The sequence below is a fragment of the Nannospalax galili genome, unplaced genomic scaffold (genome assembly GCF_000622305.1).
Source record: "Nannospalax galili isolate Female #2095 unplaced genomic scaffold, S.galili_v1.0 scaffold208, whole genome shotgun sequence".
Taxonomy (NCBI): domain Eukaryota; kingdom Metazoa; phylum Chordata; class Mammalia; order Rodentia; family Spalacidae; genus Nannospalax; species Nannospalax galili.
In genome coordinates, this window is record NW_008357998.1 from 966506 (window position 1) to 972513 (window position 6008).

General features: G+C 42.1%; 1 pseudogene; it reads left to right on the forward strand.

The window, feature by feature from the left end:
- LOC103752326 overlaps positions 1–784 on the forward strand; it is a 2853-nt pseudogene extending 2069 nt beyond the window's left edge.
- Positions 785–6008: the final 5224 nt, after the last annotated feature.

Here is a 6008-nt window from a genome sequence, read left to right on the forward strand (position 1 = left end):
AAAATGAGCAAAGGCTCTAAACATGCAAGTCTTGTGATGAAATCTGCTTAGGTAACAAATGCCTTCTTTTGTGAGTTTGGAACTTTAAAATGGTAGAAAAAAATTAAGTTGAATTTGAATCATCATGTTTTTATAACAGCAATAAAAGTAACAAATCAATTATCTGCATTTCCTTTTTCAAAAAAGTGCAGCTGATAAAAGCCTGGAGACAAAGTGGGAGCCAGTGATGTCACACTGCTGAACATGCTGAACATCTTCCCCTTCTCCCTTGGGCTGATCATGCAGCATCTACAACCCGGAAGTGCTTGACAGCAGAGAGGAAACTGCATCCTCACTTCCTGGAGGCTGTCCGCAATGTGGCCAGAGAACATGCTGAACATCTTCCCCTTCTCCCTTGGGCTGATCATTCAGCAGGTGTTTGACAATGGTAGCATCTACAACCCGGAAGTGCTTGACATCAGAGAGGAAACTGCATCCTCACTTCCTGGAGGCTGTCCGCAATGTGGCCAGCGTTTGTCTGCAGATTGGTTACCCAACTGTTGCCTCAGTGCCACATTGTAGCATCAGTGGGTACAAGTGTGTCCTGGCTTTGTCTGTGGAGACCGATTATACCTTCCCACTTGCTGAAAAGGTCAAGGCCTTCTTGGCTGATCCATCTGCATTTGTGGCTGCTGCCCCTGTGGCTGCCCCCACCACTGCTGCTCCTGAGGCCCCAGCCAAGGTTGAAGCTAAGGAAGAGTTGGAGCAGTCAGATGAGGATGTGGGATTTGGTCTCTTTGACTAATTCCCCAGAAAGCAACCAGCTTGTCCTGTATTTGAGAAACAAATACAGGAAATAAAGTCTTACTGCTCTTAAAAAAAAAAAAAGTATTCCCTTGGGGCTGGAGAGATGGCTCAGCTGTTAAGAGAATTGGCTGCTCTTGCAGAGGACCTGAGTTTGGTTCTAGAACCCCCATGGCAACAAGCAACTGCTCATAACTTCAGTTCCAGGGGATCCAGTTCCAGGAGATCTGTCGTCCTCGTCTGGCCTCTGCAGGCATTACATGTATGTCCTGCACTTACATACAAGCAGGCATAACCCTCATATACATAAAATACAAATAAGTACATGAAAAAAATTGTTAGAGTATTCCCAGCCATTCAAAGTTCTCCATAAAGCCTGAAATTATTTCCTGTTCTTGCTTCATAAAATGGAACAGATGCACATACTCAAAGAATGACCCATACCAATGTGACAGAGAACCCTGCCTGCTTACAGATGACCAGGTAAAGGCTCCAGTATGAGCCTGAGCCAGTTCCAAAGCTTCTCTTCTGAGAAAGGGAGCTCTCAGGCTTACAGTCAGCGAAGTGGGAAATTATTAAAATAGGAAGTTTCTGTTACAGAAGATATATCAACTTCAGTCTGAAAACTTTTCAATGTCATTACTTACAATCAATAAGGAAGACATACTTAAAAATACTGAGAGGCCAGCAACTAAATGCCAAGCTTTCCATGAACTGTGAAGCTTGTAACTACCCACTGAACTGTGGGAAATGACAGGTGCTTTGAGACTTGCTGCTCAGAATTTCTGTGTTGCACAAGATGGAAATGAGGAACACATGTAACTTTGAAGGTTACAAATATAAATAAAACCAAGGAAATTTGAAAGAAGGAAGCAACCCTGAAATGAGTAAATGTATAAACTCAAATGTAAGTTTCAGCCTGGAACAAAATATTTGCGATGCAATAACAAAAGATTAAAGTATGAAAATATAGAAAGTATTAAAAATTAAATAAGAGACTAGACAATCACAAAGGAAAAATTAGAGTGTATTTAGACAGGAAATTCACAAAAGAGACTTAAAAATAAGATATTCAACCTCTTATAAGCATGAAAATGCGCCCATTGGGATTCTGGATGGTGGAGCCACCAGCTTCCTGGGGCCAACTTTTTTCCTGGGTAAGTTTGGTTTGAGACCACTGCACCTTGACTCCCCCAGCCTCGTTCACCCTTCCAGCTCCCTGACTCTGCTTCTCCTAGCAGGGGCACTGGCCCATTTCTTCTCTTGGCACCCCAGACCTCTTGACTGCCCTCTTGGTCCAGACTCCCACTGCTTCCTGACCCTTTGCACCAGACCAATCCAGTTCCTAGGTCTAGTCTCCCGGAGCACTTGGGGCTTGTTCCCTCCCTCACATCACCTTTGCATTTCAGGGTAGGACAGCAACCAGCTTCCTGGGGCCTGCTTCTTTCCTAGATAAGTTCAGCCACAAGCCCACAGCTCCTTGACCCCCTCAGCTTGGTTCACCCTCCCTGCTCCCCGACCCCGGCTCTCCTCCTAGCATGGGCACCCAGAACAACCCAGTTACTAGGTTTAGTCCCCAGGAACTCTCAGGGCCTGTTCCCTCCCCCACTTCACTTTTGCATGCCTGAGACAGGCCCTGGACCCTGATTAGTCCAGCCCCAAACTTCCTGAGGCCAGCATCTTACCTGGAGGGATCCAGACCTTAGGAGAAAGCCTGAGAGCATCTGATCCTCATTGGCCTCTGTGGGAACTCCTGAGCAACAAGATGAAAGCAATTTGGCCCCTCTAATGTAAAATCAAAAGAGAGAACCTGAAGCCTAGACCAACCAGATTTTCATGCCCAACAAGTAAACCACAAAGGCACATAAAGTTTACAAAAAGAAGCAGACATAAACTCAACAAAGGAAGGCTTGAGTCTCACACAAGAACCAGAATCTACAAAAGAAATCCACATGTCAAAGACACAGAGAAAAAATAATAACATGAAAATCAAAATAATATATTCCCACCAAGTACCAACAGTTCTCGAGAGGAGTACAATGAGAACCCCCTAGGGATAACACAGGACATGGAACTCAAAAGAACAATTATAAACAGGATAAAAGAATTCAACGAATTTAAAGAACAAAGACAGAAATCAAAGAACTTAAAGAAGATAGGGATAAACTTCTGAATGAATTCAGAAAAGAGTTAGAAATATTGAAGAATGCTCAGGCTGAAATGAAGAAGGAAGTGAAACACTCAGTAAGCCAATTAGAAACAATAGTAGAAAGCCTCACCAATAGGATGAATGAAATGGAAAACAGAATATCAAGATTGGAAGATAAAGTGGATGAACTAGACCACTCAAGCAAAGATTATAAAAAATTTAAGAAAAAACAAAATGGAATATGCAGGAACTGTATGATACCATAAAAAGACCAAACTTATGAATCATAGGCATACAGGAAGGAGAAAAATCAGGATAGTGGTATGGACTAGATCTTCAACAAGGTTGTAGAAGAAAATTTCCCCAAATTAAAGAAAGATGTTCCCTTACAAATATAAGAAGCATATAGAACACCAAACAGACAGGACCAGAAAAGAAACTCTCCATGGTACATCATAGTAAAAACATTAAATGTACAGAAAAAAGAGAGAATACTGAAAGCTGCAAAAGAAAAAAACAAACAAACAAACAAAAAAACAAGTCACATATAAAGGAAAACCAATGAGAATTACAGCTGACTTTTCAGCGCAAACCATGAAAGCCAGAAGAGCCTAGAACAAAGTATTTTCAGTTCTAAATGACCACAGGTGCCAACCCAGATTACTTTACCCAGACAAAATGTCTATTATAGTCAAAGGAGAAAGTAAAATCTTCCATGACATAAATAGGCTGAAAGAATTCATGTCCACAAAACCAGCTGGAGGGCAGATTACCCATGTTAATTCTAAGAAAAACAAAGAGAATGTGTCCGACCCAGATGTCTTGTGCTCAGTGGGGGACTTCCATGGTTCCTTAGGCCACGGCCATATGGCCACATGGTGTCTCTGGATGGGGAGCAGTGGTCGGGGGGCTGCTCCTGGGTTCTGCCTCCTAGGGGGTCAGTCTTTACGTGGAGGTGCTGGGTGAACCAAAAGCAAAATGTGTACCTCCCTAATCAACAGACAGGATGAGGGAAAAGGGAAGGTGGGGGTTCTCACGCTCACCCGTGGGAGAACTGAAGGCACATATAAACATGTAGGGGCCGACTTACTGAAACTTCAGGCAGAGGGCGTCTCGCAACACTGAAGAAAGTTGGGGAGAGGCGCCCATGTGAGTCATGGGTGGAGAAAGCGAAACTGAGGCCGATCTCTGGAGCAGTCGATGCACGCACCACGGCTGGCAGAAAAGTGCAAAGAACATGGTCCAGAAGAGAAAAGCAGCTACCATACTCTGGCCAGAACCCAAGAAGGTCAATGCCCATGTCAGCATGGGGAACCCACGGTGGGAGCCAGATGTTGCGGGTGTCCTGGGGCCCTCTGGGTGGAGGTAGAGTCAGTACAGAGTCATGACACAGACTCCATGAGTCAGGTGAGAAGCAGGCAGTGCAAGCAGCTGCAGACTCGTTTATTGTGGATATGGGGCTCCCTTATATCCCCCCTCCCAGTGTCCCATTGGTCCAGTGATAGGTCGTGTCTGTTCCTCATTGGCTTTCTGTATCAGGCCATTTTCTCATCAGCCGTCTCTATGTCTTTTGGCAGAGCACAGGTTTGCTCAGCCGGATGTTTCTGGCCCGTTTGCAGTGCACATGCCTGGTTGTTCAGGCCGCACTTCTTCCATGACATAAATAGGCTGAAAGAATTCATGTCCACGAAACCAGCCCTTCAGAGAGTTCTGGAAGCAATACAAAGAGCTGAAGAAAGGAATGACTATACCCAAGGGGTTACAGAAAGAAACTTAATGAAGGTATAACTGTGGAAATGCACAGCTACACCAAGAATGTGAACAGAAATAAAAAACAACAGTAATCAATACTCATCTTTCATTAATAACTTTAAATCTCAATGGACTGAACTCCCCAGTCAAAAGACACAGGCTAGTTGAATGGATTAAGAAACAAAACCATTCTTTTTGTTGTCTGCAAGAAACTCATCTCACTTTCAAGGATAGACACTATCTCAACGTGAAAGGATGGAACAAAATATACTATACCAACAGAATGGTACTAAGAAAAAAGACAGGTGTTGCAATTCTAATATCTGACAAAATAGACTTTAAACTAAAACTAATCAAGAGATAAAGAGGGCCACTTCATTCTGATCAAAGGAACAATTGACCAAGAAGATATTACAATCATGAACATATATTCACCAAATTCTGGTGAACTCAACCTCATAAAATCAGTACTACAGGACTTTAATACCCAGATTAACCCCAACTCATTAATGGTGGACTTCAATACCCCATTGTCTCCATTATATAGGTCAACAGGACAGAGAATTAATAGAGAGACATCTGAATTAAACACTACCATACATCAAATGGGCCTCACAGACATCTACTGAATATTCCACAAAAGCACCAAGGAATATACTTTTTATTCTGTGCCCCATGGAACTTTCTCTAAAATTGACCATATACCGGGGCACAAAACAAACTACAACAAATACAAAAACATTGAAATAATTCCATGCATTTTATCAGACCACAATGCAATAAAGCTTAAAATCAACACCGGAAGAAACCCTAGTAACTACATGTACACATGGAGATTAAACAACACACTCCTGCATGATGAATGGGTCAAAGGAGAAATTAAGAAAGAAATAAAAGTATTCCTGGAAATAAATGAAAAGGACAATACAGCACAACAAACCTCTGGGATGCATTGAAAGCAGTCCTTAGAGGGAAGTTTATAGCTCTAAGTGCCTACTTTAAATAATCAGAAAGAACACAAATAAGTGACTTAACACTTCAACTCAAGACACTTGAAAGGCAACAGCAAATGAAACCCAAATGCAACAGACAAGAAGAAATAACAAAAATCAGAGCAGAAATTAATAAAATAGAAACAAAGAAAACAATACAAAGAATCAATGAATCTAAGCCCTCGTTCTTTGAAAAGATAAACAAAATTGACAGACCACTAGCCCAGTTAACCAAAAGAAAGAGAATCTTTAAGTCAACAAAATCAGAAATGAAAAGGCGAAACATCAAAACAGACACCAGAAAGATCCAGATCATTATAAGTGAATACTTC